The sequence below is a fragment of the Pogona vitticeps genome, chromosome 3 (genome assembly GCF_051106095.1).
Source record: "Pogona vitticeps strain Pit_001003342236 chromosome 3, PviZW2.1, whole genome shotgun sequence".
Classification (NCBI taxonomy): domain Eukaryota; kingdom Metazoa; phylum Chordata; class Lepidosauria; order Squamata; family Agamidae; genus Pogona; species Pogona vitticeps.
The window spans coordinates 132,698,069-132,720,804 of NC_135785.1; the positions used below are offsets into that span (position 1 = coordinate 132,698,069).

The window sequence follows — 22,736 nt, forward strand, 5'->3', positions numbered from 1 at the left end:
TTTCATCTTTTTTAGGCAACTTTTGAAGAAAAGGCGTCTTCTTCTCTCTCTCTGACGACGGGAGTTGTTGAATAAGTTCCAGGATTTGTCTGTACTGCTTTGAGGCAATGTCTCTCTCTGACGATAATGGCTGTTCATTAAAGATTTGGTTAAGTTATTTGTCCTTACTCTCTATCTTTTCATGCAGAGCAGAAAAAGTCATCTTCAAGTCTGTTCTGATCTCAGCAAGCTGAGTCTCGAAATGATTGATTATATTGAACTGACATTCTTGAAGAAATCCCTTAAAATAATCCATTGTGTGTTGCAATAATGAGTCTCCCCCACCATCCATGGCTGTAGCAGTCAGGACGTTAATTACTCAGATTTCCCTCATGATTTATTAGCTAGTCCGCACTTAAAGTCTTATGAGAGGGGACCCCGAGGATGTTATTTGATTTATAATACACCTTGTCGCTAGATGTAGAGTCATGTAGGTTAAATTGTGCAGAGTTATTTAGAGTTCTTAAGTCGTCAGTTTATAGATTTATGAAAAGCCAGTTTCTGTGGGAGAAACGGTTAAGAGAGAAAAAGAACAGTTGGTTTCATTTTCCGAGCTGTGGCATAGTAAGAAAACTCCGATGTTACGGGCATTAACAAAGTTATGCCGCTTGAGATCTTCCTTCTCATCAGCTTTCAAAGAGCAGATTTGATAATTTACTTGCTATAGTTTAGCAGCAGATCATTAATCTCTGTTCTGCAGTCAGATAATAAATCTTATTTCTCCCCTCTCCGGGCAGCTAACTCACCACCATGGCGACTTCACGAGACAAGTTGCGTGTGGGAAGGGAAACTCTTCCGAAAGACAGACTGCAATCTGAAATTCGGTGTTTCCAAAGCCCCCACTTGCAACAAGTCCCACTATCCTGTGGAAACTTGCCCCCCTTCTCCTGGGGGGGTCCTCTGACTCGGAGTAAACCCAGGCGAATCCAGAACCCTGGAATTTCCCCTGTTCTCGCTGCTCGTTGCTCCGCTTATATACCCTTTCTCTCTCTGGATTATTTTCTTCTCTTTCTCTCTCTGGATTTTAACAATAATGAGTTGGATTTTACTGTTTTGTTCTTATTTTAGTGAAGTTATTTTAATCATTGTAACTGCTGGAGATGCCTAATATTTATGCCTTTTAAAGCTGCAACTGTGATCTAATGAAACTACTTTGTTTTCTTAATAAAAACAAATATAATTCTTCAACAGAGAACTGGTCTCTTGAACAGCAGGACTTGCACCTAAATCCAGTGAGGATTTGAGAAGGTCACTAATTGCTACTATAAGTATTGAGAGATCCTACCTGACTAGGCTGTTGTGCTATCAAAGGAACCATATAGTCAATGATTTGCTGCCTTGTAAGTCGGCAAGTGTTCTCTTTTAGGTTGGGCTTTTTTGTGGGGCATGAACTATGCACTTCTAGCCCTAAAGGACCTACATCATGTACTCAAATTGGTAGTTTTGCATCCACAGTGACTCCTTGGCTGAGATAATTATCCCTTTAGGGAGAGATGATTGTGAGAGCGATTATTGTATTATTAGTTATGGCTGCACAGGAGTGGAGCACTAATTATCAATATTCTATACGGAAATTCTAAAAATGCGGGCAGCCCAAAGGAAAAAATATGTAACTTTTAAGCTGGGTTCCAAATCAATACCAAATGCAGAATATTTTTAGCAGACAGTTTACCCTTGATCTGTGTCAAAAATTCATAATCCTTATGGCCATTATCCAGATTGTCTCTCAATTTTTAAATTAATGTATGCTTGCAATAATTTTATCAGTTAAAGTGTAAACAATGTGTCTCTAATCTTTGATTAAAGCTATTGTTTAATTAAACCTATTGTTTTGTATTTACTCAAGCTGAAATTCCAACAACTTTGGTTGGATCCAGTCTTAATGTATTCGTTTAATATGAACAGACACGTTCTATGTCTGAGCTTACAGAACTTCTCTATGAACATTTTGTTCAAATACCTATCAAAGGATAATTTTGGTCCCCAATTTGGACTTCTCTATAGCATTCTCCCTTTCTGACTGCCATTCTCACATTCAAGATATGGGTTTAAAAATACCAAATTTATTCAAATTAAGAAATGGCAATTTATAAACAATAGATTATTAATATAAACAATATCAAAAAGGTATACTTTATGTTGAAGATGTGACAACTTCTTCCAAGCTCTCAATGTGACCATGAAACTCTGTTTCATTTGGCCTGATATTAATTCAAGGATGTCTGCTTGAAGGAGATGCAAAATTATCATTGGAATATATCCTGTTTCAGCAGTGAACAATAGCAAATTGCAATAAATTCTGTTAAGCAAAAAAGCAGGGACAAAGCAATGCATTAAAGTTCAGGCTGAAATGAAAAGAAGGGAGTATTATGCAAATAGGCACTGCAAAACTGTGTCCAGCATGTGCAAAACAGAACTACTGAGAAAGGAAAGAGCAGTGATCAAGTGATTACTTATGAAAGGCAAACTCCCTGAGGTTCTGCAGTGAGGAGGGCAAACAATTGGGGCGTAATCAGGAAATATTCATTCTTGTGTGGTTTTGGAAGTGGAAGCCATGTTAGTCTATGCTAGCAAGTCAGCAAAAACAAAAGTAAAATAAAATATAAAGACAATGAAAGCATTGTGGCATCTTAAAAACTAATTATTTTATTTACTGGTGTGGGAAAACTTTGAAAACTAGAAGAGGGACAAGGATAAATCTGGAAAGACATCCACAAGGGACCAGCAGTGTCCAGTCTAGAACATCGCTGTAGGGATTGATAATCAAAGTTTGTAGAAAGAATCTGATCAAATACTACAGCTGTGCTAGCAACCTGCTTACCAATTAGATTTAATACAGCTGTGGAAATAAAATGCTAGAGAAGAAACCTGTAGAAGATAATCTCTAATTGGCCACAAGGGGCAATAAAGCAAACAGCCTCAGAAGACTGTTTGTTGGGGGATTGGTTGAATGAAGAGAAGAAGGAGCTTCTCTGTAGGATTGATTTATGAAGCAGACTCTTACTATGGACTCTGGATTTGTGTCATGATAAATGGACTGACATTGAATCAATCAATTAACCTTTATTTGCAGCCTCTGTCCCATTAAAATATATACATATAATATTTAAAATAAGAGGAAGCAATTAAAACATTTCAAGACAGTTAAAACACTATAAAGTAATAAGATAGATTACCCATATATTATTTTTTATATTAATATTATATGCAATGAATTAATTTTAATTCTGTGGTCTCTGACCCATTAAAATACATACATGTAATATTTAAAACAGATGGAAGCAATTAAAACATTTCAAGATAGTTAAAACAGTGAAAATTAATAAAACAGTTTACCCATATATTGCTTTTTTATTTTTGTTGTTTCCATTATGACGGGGTTAGGTAGAGGTCAAGATTGTTTTTCGTATTCTTTGAGCAGAGAGAAGGAATTTGGTCACTGATTCAGTGGTTATCTTGTTTGTGTCACTTCAGAAATATTTTGTATCCCAAATCAGAGTCCTACCTGAAAGACATTCATTATGGGCTTGAGGAATTTGATACACTCACTTCTGTAAAAATTACACTCCAAAAGGACGCGCATCAAAGGTACAAATTCTGCATCCTTACAAGGCCACAATCTTGTGCCAGAATATCACCCATTTAAAACTGCGGATTGGAGACAGTTAAATCAGGCTCTTCAAAAGACGTGCCTGTATTTTGGGATAATCAAATTCTCTAAATACCTAGCACTTTGGGAGAAATTATAGTTCAGGACAAGGTGCAAGATGGAGCATGTTTTGCAAGCCATTGAAATGGAAGACTGGAAGTCAATGTCCCTGATCCGCTTTTCTAAGATAGAGTTGGCTGCCTTGGGTTCCTGGGCATAAAGAAAGTCAAAAGAGAGCCCTAATAGATGCTGTTTGGCTGGAAGGGGGCACTCAGGCACAGGTAGGCTCTGTTTTGGGAGTACATTTTCTCTGGGAGAGGTATATTTTTCTTCCTTCTCTTTGTCCTTGCTAACTGCCTGGGCTGAGGGGGGGGGAGATTGGAATGAGAATGTGTAGGGCGTTTGGGCCCCAACCGGAAGGGGGCACTCAGGCATCAGGTAGGCCATTTTCTCTGGGAGAGGTATATTTTCTACCTCCCCTTTGTTCTCACTAACTGCTGGAGCTGAGGGGGGGCAGATTTAAATGAGCATGATGAGAGGCAATTTTCTTACCCCAATCTGGTAAATTGGAAAGCCGAACAGCATTGCATACACCTAAGGGGCAGGAAAACCTTAGGTGCTGGACCATACCTCAGCGCTATTAGGGGGCAGGCCGGGTGGATGGGGCTCGTCAGCCTTGGAAGGCAGCCCATCTAGGAGAAGGAAAACTCCAATTTCAAACCTCCACTACCTTGTGGCTATATCCACCGATGGAAAAGGCTTCAGGAGATAACCTCGAGGCAAAATCCGGAGCCGGAGTCCCGGAGGCAGTTCGTGTCGTTCTGTCAACTCCTGCGAAGTCGCTGGAACCAGTTGTATTGGCTCTTGCCTTTCCACTGGAACATTTCAGTGACGTGGAGAGGGGGGATTTGCTGCCTGGGTAACAGCCTGTCCTCCATATTGCTTTACCCAGGCTTCGTGCTCTGGAGAGGACACTCCAGCTTCGCATACAGCATTGAAACAACACGGGAAGTAGCAGTTACCTGTTATAAGTCTTTGCTCAATTGGCGTAGAGCAGGACGCCAGGGGCTACTTCTGACGGTGGGAAAGGTCATTGCACCTCACTAGGTAGCTACCGCCCGCCTTAAGCTGGGCAGCCCCCAGCCAGTAAGGTGCTACCTCGCCACGGTCTGTTAACTTCACGGGGTGCGTGGGGTTTAGGGTGAAACCCGACAAGCAGATCGATAACCGTGCACCATGCAAGAAGCGTAAGAAAACTCCTGCCCTAAAGCTGGGCACCTGGAATGTACGCACAATGACCCCTGGCTTTTCTGACTATGGCTTTTCTAACGACCTGCAGAAAATAGATGACGTGCGCAAGACAGCTGTCATTGACATGGAACTTAGTAGAATGCAGATTGACATCGCTGCCCTGCAAGAGACGAGATTGCCAGACTCGGCATCTGTCAAAGAAAAAAACTTCACATTCTTCTGGCAGGGAAAACCATCAAATGAGACCAGGGAATATGGTGTGGGCTTTGCAGTCAGAAATACTCTGCTGAGATCCATTGTTCCACCTACTATGGGGAGTGAAAGAATCCTGTCTCTGCAGCTCCACTCATCAGCAGGACTGGTCACCCTCATTAGCGCATATGCACCAACGCTGTCATCCACAACAGAAGTGAAAGACAAATTTTATGATGAACTGGCTGCCACTATCAAAAAAGTCCCTGAGAGAGAGCCACTGTTCATTCTTGGAGACTTTAATGCTAGAGTTGGTGCTGACAACAACTCTTGGCCCACCTGTCTAGGCCGTTTTGGCATTGGAAAGATGAATGAAAACGGCCAACGCTTGCTGGAGTTTTGTTGCTATTATGGTCTTTGCGTCACTAACACGTTCTTCAATACAAAGCTTCAACACAGAGTTTCTTGGAGACATCCAAGATCCAAGCATTGGCATCAGCTCGATTTGATCCTCACTAGACGTTCAAGCCTTCCTAGCACTACGATCACACGCAGCTACCGGAGTGCTGACTGTGATACTGATCACTCTCTGGTGTGTAGTAGAGTAAAACTGCGAACAAAGAGACTGTACCACACAAAAAAGGAAGGAAGACCATGTATTGACATCAGCAAGACTCGCGATCAAAGAAAAGTGGAGAAATTTGCCCAAGCGCTTGAGGAAACCCTTCCAGGCCCAGCTGAGGCAAGTGCACCTGAACGTTGGGAACATTTCAAGAACGCTGTTTATAACACTGCCTTGTCCACATTTGGCAAGAAGACCAAAAAGACGGCCGACTGGTTCGAAGCCCACTCGGAGGAGTTGATTCCAGCCATCGAGGATAAGAGGAGAGCTCTAGCAGCATACAAAGCCTTCCCTAGTGAGTACAACTTGCAAGCTCTTCGAGCTGCTCGTAGCCAAGTCCAACAGACTGCCAGGAGATGTTCCAATGATTATTGGCTCCAGCTCTGCTCTCAGATACAGTTAGCAGCAGACACAGGTAACATCAAGGGAATGTATGATGGGATCAAGCAGGCCTTAGGTCCAGTACAGAAGAAAACTGCTCCCCTGAAGTCTACCACAGGCATGTTCATCCAGGACCGAACACAGCAGATGGACCGCTGGGTGCAGCACTACTCTGAGCTGTATTCCAGAGAGAATGCAGTAACTGAAGAAGCATTAAATAACATTGAGTGTCTCCCTGTCCTGGAAGAGTTGGACAGTGAACCAACCTTAGCAGAAATCAAAACGGCCTTGGATTCCCTTGCCTCTGGCAAGGCACCTGGAAAGGATAACATCCCTGTTGAAGTGCTGAAATGCTGCAAAGAGACCATCACCACCGAACTGTATGAAATCTTTCATCTTTGCTGGAGCGAAGGTAGAGTACCACAGGACATGAAGGATGCAAACATCGTCACATTGTACAAGAACAAAGGAGACAGGGGTGACTGCAATAACTACCGCGGCATCTCTCTTATTAGCGTTGTAGGAAAGCTGCTTGCCCGTGTCGTGCTGAAGAGGCTCCAGGTGCTTGCAGACAGAGTCTACCCAGAATCACAGTGCGGATTCCGAGCAAATAGGTCCACCCTCTGTCTGATGCATCAGTTTGAACTATGAATGGTCTAGAGAAATCCGGAGCATATCTACTTGGTAATTCAGCTAAAATCTGTTTCAACTCTTCAAAAGCTGTGGCTTCTTCTTCTCCCCAACAAACTATCTTTGTCTTTTTCTTCTTTGTAAGGTCACTGAGAGGTACAGTTATGTGTGCAAAATTGGGAACAAATTGTCTATAGTATCCAGCAAGAGCTAAGAATCTTCGTAGTTCTTTCTTTGTTCTAGGGGTGGGCCATGCTGTTACTTGGTCTACCTTATCAGACACAGTTTGGATTCTTCCCTGTATCACCTGGAACCCCAAAAACTTCACTCTCTTGCGAGCAACCTTGCACTTGGCAGGGTTGACCTCGAGCTTGGCATCTTGTAACACCTGTAACACCTTCTCTAAATGTTCTAGATGCTCCTCCCAGTTTTTACTATATATAAGGATATCATCAATGTACGCTCCAGTGAAATCTTTAACAGGGGATAATATTTTGTCCATTAGACGTTGAAACATTGCAGCCGCTCCATGCAAGCCAAATGGCATTTGGGAGAATTGGAAAAGGTCTTTGGGTGTCACAAAAGCTGTTTTTTCTTTGTCCTCATGCCTTAATGGTATCTGCCAATAACCTTTAGTTAAGTCTTACAAGGTCAGATTCTCTGCCCCTCCCAGCCTCTCTAATAGGTCATCTATTTTAGGCATTGGGTACGCATCGAACTTAGACACTTCATTCAATTTACGGTAGTCAATACATAATCTAATACCACCGTCAGGTTTTGGCACAACCACTGGGTAACTCCTCCAAGGACTGCTGGAAGGTTCTGTCACTCCCAATTGCAACATTTCTTCTATCTCTTTATTTATAGTTTCCCTTAAATGTCTCGGCCAATTTCTACTACCAGATCTGACTACTACTTGAGGTTGTGTATCAATAGCATGTTCAATTAAATTAGTATTACCTGGTTTCCCTGAGAAAACACTTTTATATTTATACTCTAGTTTTCTCATCAGATCTTCTTGTTCTAATGTCAGATCTTCACCCAAGTCTAAATTTGTCCATTATTCAAAAAATCTTTCACTTCAGGTCCAAATTCCTCATCTCTGACTTCTCCCCACAACGCTTCTCTTTCCTTCCACTCCTTCAACAAATTCACATGAAAAATGCCCTTCTTTTTAGTTTTGTCTGGCATCCATATTTCATAATCCACCTCCCCTATCTTCCTTAACACTTTGTATGGATCTTGGCAGGTAGCAAATAATTTCGCTGACGCGGCGGGCATCAACAACAAGACCTTTTGCCCGGGTTCAAATTGTCTTACCTTTACCTTGGCATCATATCTACATTTTTGTCCCTCTTGGGCTCAGGATAGATTCTCTTTGGCCATGGATGCCACCATGCGTAGGTGTTCCCTCATCTCTGTAACATGTTTAACATTAGTTTGTACTTCGTCCTTTCCACTCTCCCATTTTTCTTTTACTAGGTCTAATATTCCACGAGGGTTCCACCCATACATCATCTCGAATGGCATAAAGCCAGTCGAGGCTTGTGGAACTTCCCTGACCGCAAACATTAAAGGGGCCACTAACAAATGCCACCTCTTAGGCTTCTCCATTACAAGTTTCCTTAACATTCCTTTGAGTGTCTTTTTAAATCTCTCCACTAATCCGTTGATTTGAGGGTGATACACGGCAGTATGTAAAGGTTTTACCCCCAACAACCCCCACAACTCCTTTAAGGTTTGCCCCATGAAATTCGTGCCTTGGTCGGTTATACCTCCTTTGGAAATCCTAGCCTTGTGAATACCTGCAACAATTCTCTCGCCAACACTTTGGATGTTGTAGACCTTAAAGGGATGGCTTCAGGGTATCTTGTTGCATAATCTATTATCACTAAAATGTGAGTGTGACCCCCAGCAGACCTAATCAGAGGTCCTACAATGTCAATCCCTATTCTTTGGAATGGTTGGTCTACTAGGGGCATGGGTATCAAAGGAGCTCCTGGTTTCGGTTTAACTTGTGTTTTTTGACATTTGGGGCATGTGCAACAATAATCTTCCACCTCTTTGTCTAACCCTGGCCACCAAAATCTTTGTTCAATCCGTGGTTTCATTTTATCACCTGCTAGATGTCCTGCCATTGGTATATCATGGGCTAGATGTAGGATCACCATACGCCATTTCTGTGGGACAACTAGACGTTTCTCCCCCTTTTCAGTCACACTATACAACAATCCGTCTTCCAAAACCATCCCCTCCTCTCCCTTCCCCAAAGTCTCCACCTCACGTGCGGCGCGAAGGTGTTCTTGCAGCGTTGGATCGTCTTGCTGCAACATACGCACTTGGTCTCTGGTGGTTTCCTGTAAAAAATCATCTCTTTCTTCAATCTTTACGCATTCGCCTTGCATCCTTTCTTTACTTTCAAATAATGTCTTGTCCCCCACCCAGTCTCTTCATTTCTCTGGAAAGTCCTGGAACGATCCCTACTTTCACCTTCCGTTTTTCCTCTCCAACCCTCACTTCGGCCCACACTGTTTTATACGTCTTAGAGTCCCCATGTATGCATCTTACTGTAAATCCTTCTTCAACTCCCTCCATCTTCAAGTCACAAACCAGTGTCCTCCCACAACCAGTGTCGATCAATGCCCTCTTCTTTTCTCCGTTCACCCATGCAACCACCTCCCAACCTACTTGTTTCCCTGGTGCTTCTCGGTTAACATTCGAGCCTCCTACCCAAAAGCAATCTGTCTCTGGGCAGTCCCGACGCACGTGGCCAGGAGTCCCGCAGCCGAAACACACTAGCCCCCCTTAAAGCTCGATCGTCTACCGTGATGGGTCGCACCGGACGGGGACCCATCGGTTCAAAGGGGTGACCGCGTGTTTGAGAGCTGCCTGGCACGTCCATGTTTCGTCAAACTCCTCCACCTTGTATCGGCGTTACCACCTTCTCATGAGGCCTCCCACGTTCTCCAGCCAAGGCGGGACTTTCCTTTCTTACTTCCTCTGAGGCGCAATAGTCTTCAATCAGTCAGATCGCTTCCTCCAATTGCTTTGGGTTATTTCTTTGAACCCACCCCTTCAGGTTCCCGCTCAAAGTTGTCACTAAATGTTCCAATACAAATGCCTCCATAACTTTTTCTTTTGATTTATCATCAAGCTTAATCCATCTCATCATATTGGCTTTCATTCTTTGTACCAAGGTCCAAGGATGAACACCCGGTTTCCACTTCAACTCCCTGAACTTCTTCCTATACGCCTCTTCTGTAAGACTGAGAGTTCGAAGTATCGCAGTTTTCACTGATTCATACTGTGCTGCCTCCTGGGGGCTTAATGTATCTACGACTTCTTGCAATAATCCAGTTAAACATGGCACTAGTATTAAGGTCCATTGTTCTTTGGGCCACCCAGCCGCCATTGCTACGCGTTCAAACGTATAGAGATACGCTTCTGGACCATCACTAGCGCTCATCTTTTGTATTCGTATAGGGGTGGGCCCCGCTACCAAGCCATTCTTTATTAGCACATTATTAGTCCTTTCTCTTCTTCCATCCCTTGCCTCATCATTGGTCAGGTGAACATCGTCTGTTATTCTGTCAAATTCTCAATCATTCTTTCTTGCCTCTGTATGGTCCTCAACACCCTTGTCATTTCTTCTCTGCCTACCCATTGGACCGCCCCACGTTGGGCGCCACTGTGATTGGGTTCTTTGTTCAGAATAGGCGGGCCTAAGGATTTGGCAGGAATGACAGCCGGCGTAGACATTATAGTTCCAAACGGTTTAACTTTATTGCTTTTAACATCAGATAACTCAGGACCAAACGGGTCTAACAACTCAGCATCAGTCAACAAATTATACTTTTTGGGTTTAACAGCATTACCCACGTCTCCAACTCTTATGGTTTCTTCGCCCCAAAAAGGGGGGTTACATTCTGGTTCATTACGGGAGTGCTCAACACTGCACAAGTTGTCCCACAGCAGGGATGCTTCACGACGGTACCCTCCAGCCTGGGCAGAAAGGGGCTGGCCCCATAATGGGTCTCACAATCCTCCGGGGGTGGGATAGTCGAACCCACTTCCCAACTCCATCCCTTCTTGTGCTCACCTACTCCGAGCCTTTTTAACTCTTTAGGTAGAGGCAGCAGTCCATCCTCTTTCATAAGGTTAGGAAAACTCTTTACTAGTTTAGCTATCCTCTCCCTTTCAGCTCCCATTTCCTCTGTCTGTACTTCTCTGTTCACTCCAGTCGTTCTGGCTCCTCCCCCTTTCCCCCTTCTTTTATATCATCATCCCATCTCCATTCACCAGACTCCTCCCCCAATCTCTAGCCCTCTCCGCTAAGAATACTTCAACTGCTTTATTAGTTCCACCTTCATCCTCATCGAGTTTAATCAATTCTCCCACTGCGCAACCTTCGCGTTCTTCCTTTGTTTTCTCAAGTGAGGACAGCTCAGTCTTGATCTTCCGCTCACATATGTTTAGTTTTTCCTTTCTATAGTTGTTATATACCTCTCTCAGTTGTTTTTTAACTACATATGACATTCTCTGTCAAACCACTTGGGGCCGTTCATCTTTAATGAGGCTTGTGGAAGCAGTTGTTTGGAGGTCAGGGCCATGTTCATCGCATTGATTAGGATTGAATCTTTATATTTGGCAGGAGTGGCATTTGTGGCTCCTATGATTGAATTTTTAGGGACTCCCCCTCAGCGGAGCCAAAGAAGCCTTCTAGCTTATTGTGAGTTTCCTCAGTCCAATGTATTCTCTCTTGTTTGAAGCTTAGGAATTTATCTTGGAGATGAGGTTTTGCACTCAGATGGACAAACTGTGAAAGTAGGCGGATGGTATTAAGGGGCAGGTGGTCACTATCCACCCTTAGGCCTACAGAAAATTCCACTCCCTCTCTAGATAAAGAGTGGGGGATTAGCACAAAATCCACAGCACTGCTTACATAGATGAATTCAGGGTGTTTGTCATAGTGGGGGTTCCCATTTAATATTATAAGACCAAGGCCAGGCACCATTTGGATCATACAGATGCCACCATAATTCACCTTAGTATCTTTGGAAATTCCTCATAGCTAGGGGCAAAGAACTTATTGTCAACTACCCCCCCCCTTAAACTAGAAGAAAAGAGTGCATTGTTATTTGAGCCTAATCTGGCATTAAAGTCCCCCATTATGAGTAACTTGGCTCTAGGGAGTTTGCATTCTAGTCCTATTATATAGTTTTCCAGGTCTTCCCAACCTTGTTTTGTGCTTTTTTGAGATGAGAAGGGTGGGATACTAACCTTGACCCCAAAAAATGGTCTTAGGTCCAAAGACTATATGCCCAGCCATTGCTATTTTCGCACAAGTGGGGAGCCAGTTGGCAGGTGCCTGGAGAAGAGTAGATATCAATATTGCTAAACCTGCTTTAGGTCTACCTTTCCTTTTGGTGGTCTCAGCGGGCATACCATATACAGCATATCCATTTAGCTTAATTTGTTTGGTGAACCATGTTTCCTGAATAAAAATTATATCATGAGCCCTCAGATGTTCCAGAAAGTTAGGATCATTTTGCTTCGAGGTCCACCCTGCTGTGTTCCATGAGATAACTTTGAGTTGATCATGTGTTACATTCAAGATCTCCCCTTTATCCCATGGATAGCTATCAGGTTGTCTGGAACAGATTCTAGCTATGCTATCATTATGTTGCGGGGTTTGTCAATTTATCTTAGTAATATCAGGAAAGTTTCTCTGGGCTTCATCTAGGGGTGCCTCACCTATCAGGCACAGCTCAGGATGGTTCGCAGGTACTGTCAAGTTTGAATTGAGTGTTCTTTTGTTTATTGTTATTATGGGCTCCAGAGGGGGTTTAACACTATCCTTTGTCACTGTCACTACTGGGGAGCCAGGTACGGGCAATTGATGGTTTGCTAGGTCTTCGTTGGTATTTGGTGGCTGTCCCAAATTCCTCAAAGTAGGCATTCCAGTAGGTGTACTATAGACATCTGCTCACAAATTGGCAGTCTGCTAAAGGAGGCGATTTGGCCAAGGAAGACCTGGAATGGTCTTTTTCGTTGAATGGCTATCATCCTTGCATTTTTATGTGGGATAACCATAAGCATTTTGCCATCATTTGAATGGTCTTCTAAAATTTGAATAAGATCTTCATCAGTGTGCTTCTCCTGGGCATAGACTGCTTTCTCTTTTTCTCTCTCCTTGCATATGGGGTAGCGGGTGCTAAATTTTGGAAGTACCTAACAACTGTTATACGTCTTGCAGCTAGATCCTTTCTTCTGCCATAAATCCTGCCATTTAATAGAGAAACCCCATGTTCTTTGTAACCCTATTTAGTAAAAAAAAAAAAACATTATCTGACAAGAACAGCTGTATTACTTGTAGTAAGCATATAAATATACCCTACCAGTAATAAAAGAAGATACAGTGTGCAAAAGGTCAACAAACTCTACCCAGCCACAAGGAGAGGGTATCACTACACACACAAGAGTAGCTAATGACACCCAGCAACCACAGTGACAGAAAGTCTCTGCTCCTTATCACAATAATACACCCACAACAAGATACACTAATCACCCATCTACAGAAAAAGACAAAAGCCTATCTCACAGCCATAAATACTCCACTCCCAAGCAAACTACACCAGAACACAGAGTGCTGTCCTCTGAAGGTGCTGGCCACAGAGAGTGGCAAAATGTTAGGAAGAACAACCTTCAGAACACAGCCAAAGAGCCAGAAAAACCCACAACAACCATTACATACTGGCCATGAAAGACTTCGTGAATATGCTTGCTTGCTTGCTTGCTTGCTTGCTTGCTTGCTTGCTTGCTTGCTTGCTTGCTTGCTTGCTTGCTTACTTACCATTTTCCCCCTCCCCCTTCTCCTTTCAACATTTTCAACATTTAATATCAGCGATATCTTTCTTTAGATCATGCTGCTTATTGAAATTTGTCTGGTTGAATTTAGCTGAGAGGAAGCACTGATCATGTAGTTGGGTGTAAATAATCCTAGTTTGTTCACTCTTGGGCCCTTGAGCATCTTGGGGACCTACATTTCCTTTCATATGGTTCTCCTTGGGCCCAGGTGTTGATAAATTTAGATGTTTATAGAATGATTCCATAGAGGCAGAGAGAGCCTTCTCTAGGAGGTCTGGGTCCAGAGACCAATTGCCGATTTCTCCTGCAGAGTGCTGAGTTCCGACTGCAACCCCCTGGTATGTCTCTCCATTAGTTATGCCTACATTGTCCATAGTAAGTGGGGCACTTGATGTAAATTCCCTCAGTGGCCTTTGATTGTAAGAGGAAGTATGTTCACGTTGGCTGATGAGATCTGAGGCCACACAGACGTCTGCTCTTGATTTCTGATTTGGCTTTTTGGAAGCCCTTTTTATCTTGCCATAGGTTTTTTTGGTCCTAGTAGTGACCATAGCTATACTCTACAGATTTATCTTAATTAGTGTCCCCTTCTTCTTCTGCAGGTACAAACTTCCATTCAGAAGGAGAAGAATCTGGGTTTCACAGTTACGGTCAGTAGGTGCTGTAGAAAAACACTTCTTAGCTCCAGTAAACATTCAGACATAAGCCATTAAAGGGCAGGTTATTCCACCCTGTTCCTTGGAGGACTTTTACTCATTGTGAGCCAGTTGTAGATTGATGAAGATGGCAGATCCACCCCTGCTGCATGCCAAATAACTCCCCAAAGACAGATGGCTTTTCTTAAACAAATTAAATGATTTTCTTGCAGACTTGATTCAAGCAGGTGCTTACTGTCCACAGTAATGGTGTTATTTTCTTCCCAAGGCTTCAATTGTATAATTTCGTGATACAGAGGTATTTCTAATATCTCTCGGCAGCTCTACTGGTCATTATCTCTGTGTTTACTTTTACCAAGGTTAGTATCATATCTCCAACCGGAAAGTATAATAGGAGCTTAAACTAAACAAAAGCGATAAAATCACCGCTGCGTAGCCACAAGCAGCTTGCCTGACTGAGCCGGATCCGGAAGGCCCCCCACCCCATGCCAGAGTATGTACGTAACTCATTTGCTTTGATAATCTTTTACTTGATCTTTAACTGAACCAATATTTGTTTTGTCCATCTAAAACATTTTTTTATCCTCTGATCAAGTGTGACTACGTGGAAGTACATCGAGAGGTATAGCAAGTGAGTCAGAAAAAAGAAGACTCTCAGAATGCTTTTAAGAAAAAACATCTTTTAGCTCAGGACTAGTTATCATTCTCAACACCTTCCCCAAATACTACCTTTCAGAGAGGTCATTGTACTAAAATTAAATTTAACTGTAAATTTAGCTGGTCCACATCATGAATGAGAATTGACTTGACAGCATGTGATTGTGAGGAAACAGAAGGAAACTGGGACTTGTAGTCATACAAAGATGGAGTCTGTTAGGTTCTGTGAAAGATAGATTTGAAAGCACTGAAATGTTCTCATGAGATTGTTGTTAGAATTGTGCTGCCAGAAATAAAGATAAGGGAGCAAGGCCAAAGAGGCCCAGAGAAGATGAAAAATAGCATACTACTTAATAGGGGAAAGATAAGTCACCTGGGCTCGGATCTTCTCCTGTGAAATGTGGGAGGTGAACTCTTTTACACCCACTTGCTCTTAATTCTTTAACAGCTTGGAAGTGTCATAAAAGAGGTGACCAAAGGTATGTAGAAAATGGTTCATGTATGTGATCCTTGTTCATTTGTTCGTGAATATTGTGGAATGTGAGAGGTTAGTTTTTTTTGAAGAAGAAGAGGGGGGAGAAATAGCCCAGCTTCTCTAGATACTGACATATAGAGAGTGCAAAGATGGTTACTTAGCTTAATTTTAGTTGTTATTATTTTACTTAGGAATAGTTAACTTATTTTAATGATTGTAACTGCTGGAGATGCCTGATGTTTATGCCTTTTAAAGCTACAACTGTATCATAATGCAACTACTTTGTTAAGTAAACAAATATAATTCTTCAACAGAGAAGTGGTCTCTTGAACAGCACGACTTGCACCTAAATCCAGTGAGGATTTGAGAAGGTCACAAATTGCTACTGTAATTATTGAGAGATCCTACCTGACTAGGTTGTTTTGTGATCAAAGGAACCATATAGTCAACGATTTGCTGCCTTGTAAGTCGGCAAGTGTTCTCTGTTAGGTTGGGCTTGTTTGTGGGGCATGTACTATGCACTTCTAGCCCTAAAGGACCTACATCATGTACTCACATTGGTAGTTTTGCATCCACAGTGACTCCTTGGCTGAGATAATTATCCCTTTAGGGAGAGATGATTGTGAGAGTGATTATTATATTATGAGTTATGGCTGCACAGGAGTGGAGCAATAATTGTCAATATTCTATAAGGAAATTCTAAAAATGCAGGCAGCCCAAAGAAAAAAATATACATAACTTTTAAACTGGGATTCAAATCAGTACCAAATGCAGCATATTTATAGCAAACAGTCTACTCTTGATCTGAGCCAAACTCGGGGAGACTTCGGTAGAGTTTTTGAGTTATTATTTTTTAAAAATGAGAATGTTCACCCAGCAATCCTCAGATCATACAATAAGCTGCCTTGGGTCTCTGGTAGGTAAGAAAAGTAGGATAGAAATAAAATAAAAGATTTCCCACTGTGACATTGCTCTGTCTATACCTTTGCTACAAGAAGGCTTTTAAGAAAAATATAAGAAAAGTATATGAAAATACTAGAGTCAAAAATTCATAATCCATACGGCCAGTTATAGTGTAAACAACCAATTGTTTAATTAAGCCTATTGTTTTCTGTTTACTCAAGCTGAAATTCGAACAACTTTGGTTGGATCCAGTCTTAATGTATTTGTTTAGTATGAACAGACACGTTCTATGTCTGAGCTTACAGAACTTTTCTATGAACGTTTTCTTCAAATACCTATCAAAGGATAATTTTGGTCCCCACTTTGGACTTCTCTATAGCATTCTCCCTTTCCGACTGCAATTCTCACACTCAAGATATGGGTTTAAAAAATCCCGAAGTTTATTCAAATAAAGAAATGGCAATTTATAAACAATAGATTATTAATATAAACAATATCAAAAAGATATATTTTATGTTGAAGATGTGACAACTTCTTCCAGGCTCTCAATGTGACCATGAAACACTATTTCATGATATTAATTCAAGGATGTCTGCTTGAATGAGATGCAAAATTATCATTGCAATATATCCTGTTTCAGCAGTGAACAATAGCAAATTGCAATAAATTCTGTTGAGCAAAAAAGCAGGGATAAAGCAATGCATTAAAGTTCAGGTTCAATGAAAAGAAGGGAGTATTATGCAAACAGGCCCTGCAAAGCTGTGTCCAGCATGTGCAAAACAGAACTACTGAGAAAGGAAAGAGTAGTGATCAAGTGATTACTTATGAAAGGCAAACTCCCTGATGTTCTGCAGTGAGGAGGGCAAACAATTGGGGCATAATCAGGAAATATTCATTCTTGTGTGGTTTTGGAAGTGGAAGCCATGTTATTTTATGCTAGCAAGTCAGGAAAAACAAAAGAAAAATAAAATATAAAGACAATGAAAGCATTGTGGCATCTTAAAAACTAATTATTTTACATACTGGTGTGGGAAAACTTTGAAAACTAGAAGAGGCGCAAGAAAGACATCCACAAGGGACCAGTAGTGTCAGGTCTAGAACATTGCTGTAGGGATTGATAATCAAAGTTTGTAGAAAGAATCTGATCAAATACTACAGCTGTGCTAGCAACCTGCTTACCAGTTAGATTTAATACAGCTGTGGAAATAAAATGCTAGAGAAGAAACCTGTAGAAGCTAATCTCTAATTGGCCACAAGGGGCAATAAAGCAAACAGCCTGAGAACACTGTTTGTTGGGAGGGGGGGTTGAATGAAGAGACGAAGGAACTTCTCTGTGGGATTGATTTATGAAGCAGACTATTACTATGGACTCTGGATTTGTGTTATGATAAGTGGACTGACATTTTATCAATGAATTAATCTTTCTTTGCGGGCTCTGACCCATAAAAATATATATAATATTTAAAATGTGTTGTTGTTGTTTAGTCGTTTAGTCGTGTCCGACTCTTCGTACCTTGGGCTCCTGGGCATAAAGAAAGTCAAAAGAGAGCCCTCATAGATGCAGTTTGGTTGGAAAAGCTTTAAACCATGAGCTGTTATGGAATATTTCTGTAGAAAGTTAAGATATCCCATAGATGGATCAGCATGTATTACCTTGTTCCAAAATCTAAGACCAGATAGCCACGCGCTGCATTCTAGTGATGTTAGACCAGTCTCTAATCGTAAGGCAGCTGCAGGGACGCATCTTGCCATTCCCAGAATGGATCTTAGAAAATTTGAAAGAACACTCTCTATACTTGCGTGAAATCCTAGGATCCAAGTTGGTATACCATATAACAGTTGGGGCAGAATCTTGAGCTTAAAAACCTGAATAACAGCTGATATAAATTATCCCCCCTTAGTAAAGAAAAAAAATGCAAGATAGCTTTCTGCATGTTCTGGGTTGCTTGGATTATGGTCTGTCTATGGGCAGCCCAGGAAATTTTATGGTGGAATCTAATACCTAGGTACTTTAGCAGTTTTATTTGCTCAATGCAAGAACCATTAATTGTCCATTTTCTAGGTGTTACAGAATGAGTGAAAACCATAATTTTGGTTTTAACAAAATTTAGAACCAATTGGTTGTTCCCTACTGGAATCTAAAGTGTTTTCTGCAACTTCTAACCCTGTCTCCAGGTCAGGATCATAATCTTCCTTATTTGTTTCTATTATTGAACATTGATACTCAACTGACCAGTCTAGATTGGGGGCTGGTGATTATATCATTGTAATTTCATTGGTATTTTTAGTGCCGTCCTTTTTGGGAGAGGAGAAATTTGTAATTATTTTTTGTCTCTCTTTCCTCTCTGCTAATAAGTTTCCATTTAATAGAGAAACCCCATGTTCTTTGTAACCCTATTTAGTAAAAAAAAAAAACATTATCTGACAAGAGCAAGTGTATTACTTATAGTAAGCATATAAATATACCCTACCAATAATAAAAGAAGATACAATGTGCAAAAGGTAAACAAACTCTACCCAGCCATAAGGATAGGGGATCACTACACACAAAAGACCAGCTAATGACACCCATCAACCACAGTGACAGAAAGTCTCTGCTCCTTATCACAATAATACACCCACAACAAGATACACTAATCACCCATCTACAGAAAAAGACACCCACCACTGTTCCCAGGTTTTCAGAAGGCATAGCTACAGCAGAATTATTTTAACAAACTGCAGACAAAAGTCCATTGCCATTTTCCCCCTCCCCCCTTCTCTTTTCAACCTTCTGGGTGCTCTAGCACAACTTTGTTGTAGTTCTGGCACCAAGCCTTTCAAAAGAAAATAAGTATTATTAGCATTATGAACGAAGGTCCAAAGTCTCCTTGACTGGAATATCGTGTGTGTGTTTAGTCATTTAGTCGTGTCCGACTCTTCGTGACCCCATGGACCAGAGCACGCTAGGCCCTCCCATCTTCCACTGCCTCCCGGAGTTGTGTCAAATTCATGTTGGTTGCTTCGCAGACACTGTCCAGCTATCTCATCCTCGGTCGTCCCCTTCTCCTCTTGCTGTCACACCTTCCTAACATCAAGGTTTTTTCCAAGGACTCTTTTCTTCTCATGAGATGGCCAAAGTACTGGAGCCTCAGCTTCAGGATCTGTCCTTCCAGTGAGCACTCAGGGTTGCTTTCCTTTAGAACTGATAGGTTTGTTCTCCTTGCAGTCCAAGGGATTCTCAAGAGCCTCCTCCAGCACCACAATTCAAAGGCATCAATTCTTCGGTGGTCTGCTTTCTTTATGGTCCAGCTCTCACTTCCATACATCACAACAGGAAAAACCATACTGTAGCTTTGACTATTTGAACTTTTGATGGCAAGATGATGTCTCTGCTTTTTAAGATGCTGTCAAGATTTGTCATCGCTTTCCTCCCAAGAAGCAGGCGTCTTTTAATTTCGTGGCTGCTGTCTCCATCTGCAGTGATCATGGAGCCCAGGAAAATCAAATCTGTCACTGCCTCCATGTCTTCCCCTTCTATTTCCCAGGAGGTGATGGGACCAGTGGCCATGATCTTAGTTTTTTTGATGTTGAGTTTCAGACCTTTTTTTGCACTCTCCTCTTTCACTCTCATTACAAGGTTCTTTAATTCCTCCTCACTTTCTGCCATCAGAGTGGTATCATCTGCATATCTGAGGTTGTTGATATTTCTTCCGGCAATCTTAATTCCGGCTTGGGTTTCATCCAGTCTAGCCTTCCGCATGATGTATTCTGCATATAAGTTAAATAAGCAGGGGGATAATATACAGCCTTGTCGTACTCCTTTCCCAATTTTGAACCAATCAGTTGTTCCATGACCAGTTCTGACTGTTGCTTCCTGTCCCACATATAGGTTTCTCAGGAGACAGATAAGTGGTCAGGCACTCCCATTTCTTTAAAACCTTGCCACAGTTTGCTGTGGTCCACACAGTCAAAGGCTTTTGCATAGTCAATGAAGCAGAAGGAGATATTTTTTCTGGAACTCTCTGGCTTTCTCCATAATCCAGCGCAAGTTAGCAATTTGATCTCTAGTTCCTCTGCCTCTTCGGAATCCAGCTTGTACTTCTGGGAGTTCTCGGTCCACATACTGTTGAAGCCTACCTTGGAGGATTTTGAGCATAACCTTGCTAGCGTGGGAAATGAGGGGGATTGGTAATTATCATTAAATATCAAGGAAAATAGGCCTTTTGGGTTTAACTGTCCCTTTAGCCACTTGTATGTAGATTGAATGGAAGGCAGCCCATCTAGGAGAAGGAAAACTCCGATTTCAAACCTCCACTGCCTTGTGGCTATATCCACTCATGGAAAAGGCTTCAGGAGTTAACCTAGAGGCAAAATCCGGAGCTGAAGTCCCGAAGGCAGCTCGTGTCGTTCTGCCAACTCCTGCGACATTGCTGGAACCAGTTGTATTGGCTCTTGCCTTTCCATTGGACCATTTCAGCAATGTGGAGAGGTAACAGCCTATCCTCCATATCACCTTACCTGGGCTTCATGCTCTGGAGAGGACATTCCTCAATTCAGAGCATGTCTCCATAGTCTCTCAAGACTGAAGGATGCCTATGATATAGATTGAATCCTAATCCAGGCTTCTACTTTAAGGCATCATGTTTCTAGCCTTATCCTTGCATTTGACACGCATCTCGGGACCTGAAGTATAGATCTTAGAAATTTGGATTGAACTATTTCTTGTGATGCAAAGTGAGAGCTGGGTGGCCCCATGAATGAGCCGTACAGCAGCTGAGCTAATGCCTTTGCTTTATACAATTTGAGGCCTGCTGGAATAAAGGACCCTCCTTGGGTGAGATGTAATTTTACTATATTATTTGGAGATCTTTCTCCCTGATCTGCCACATATTTACTATGCTGAAGCCTAGATCCAGAGGCCTGTAGTACTACCCCCATATATTTGAAGCTGTTCACCTGCTCAATACTGTGTTCATTTATTTGCCATGACCGAATCTTGGGTCTCTGTCCAAAGGCGACTATCTTGGTCTTCTGATAGTTGATAGTTAGGGATTTAGTATATTCACAGTATGAGGCAAGCTTCTTAAGTGCCCTCCTCAGCTCTATGGGGGTTCTGGATAGATATCATCAGCATAGAGTAAAGCTGGCACTGTTCTATCTAGAAGTTAAGGAGAATGGAGATCAGCTGTGTTAAGCCAGCTTGATAAGTCATTTACTGTATGTAAAGGATGAATAATGCTGGTGCCAGTAGGCATCGTTGCCTAACACCTCTGTGCGTTTGCACAGATTTCGTGAGGTGTCCTTGTCTGCTGCACCTGACTCTCAAGTACGTTTCTTCGTGTAGGGCCCTGATTAGATGTAGAAGTCTTCAGTCTAAAGATGAGTTTGTTAGTTTGTCCCAGAGGTGTGTTCTCGATATAGAATCAAGTGCTGATTTAAAATCCACAAAGGCGGCATAGAGTGATGTTTATTCCTTTGGCCGAGTATTTCTCTGTAAGATGCTGTATAATTAGGCACTGTTCTATTGTGGATCTCCCTGGCTGAAAGCCTGCTTGTTTGGCCCCAATGATATTTTCTGCTTTGAGCCACTCCAGGAGTTTGTCTAGGAGGTGCCTTGCATATAGTTTGCTTATAATATTCAGCAAACTTATTGGCCTGTAGTTGGCTGGATCTTCCCTTTTCCCCTTCTTATAAAATGGGACCACTATGGCCATTTTCCATGATATTGGGATATGGCCTGTGTCACTGATATGCGTGAGAGAGGTGCTAGAAAAGAGCCCCACCATATCTTGTTTTCTTTTAGGAGTTCTGGAGGGATGCCATCAAGGCCTGGGGCTTTTCCATTTTTTAGCTGATGTAAATGAGCTATTATTTCACCTGGGGTCACTGGGGGCCATTTGGGAGTCCTTCCAAGCATTAGTGAGGAAGGGGGTACAATGACATCCTCGTACATACTTGTAAAGTGGAATACCCCTTTATCTGGTGGAATACAAGAGGATAACGGGTGTTTGGGCTCTCATAGTCTGCCTGAGATTAGTTTCCAGAAAAGGGATGGATTTTTGTCTTTTACTGCTTCTATCACCTTCCTCCATAGTTCTCTCGTGTGTTCTCTGTTACTGTGTTCTATCCGCTGTTTGTATTCTTTTTTATGTATCATTAGTTTTAGGAGGGCCTCTTTTTTGACATGGTCTTCTGCTCTCAGGTATTCCTTGTATGTCTGATTTACTAATTGTTTTGCTGCCTTACAGCTCTGGTTGAACCAAGGTTTGGATCGATTATATGATTTCTGAAGGTTTCTGCTATATGAATGGACAAGATGTGGATTTAACTGTTGTAGGAGATTTTCATATATATCTATAGGATTCCGGTGGACTGTTTGGCTTCCTACTGAAATAAAAGCGTCAATTAGATTTTTCGTAGTTAAAAGTTGTT

The 22,736-nt window shown here is 41.9% G+C and overlaps 1 long non-coding RNA gene across 1 annotated transcript in view; it reads left to right on the forward strand.

Annotated features, from left to right (window-relative positions):
- LOC140705828 (uncharacterized) overlaps positions 1 to 22,736 on the forward strand; it is a 117,084-nt gene that overhangs the window by 7,387 nt on the left and 86,961 nt on the right. Inside the window, exon 2 of the long non-coding RNA XR_013543739.1 lies at positions 15,734 to 15,806. This is a non-coding gene — a long non-coding RNA (uncharacterized LOC140705828). The remainder of the gene's footprint in view (positions 1 to 15,733; positions 15,807 to 22,736) is intronic.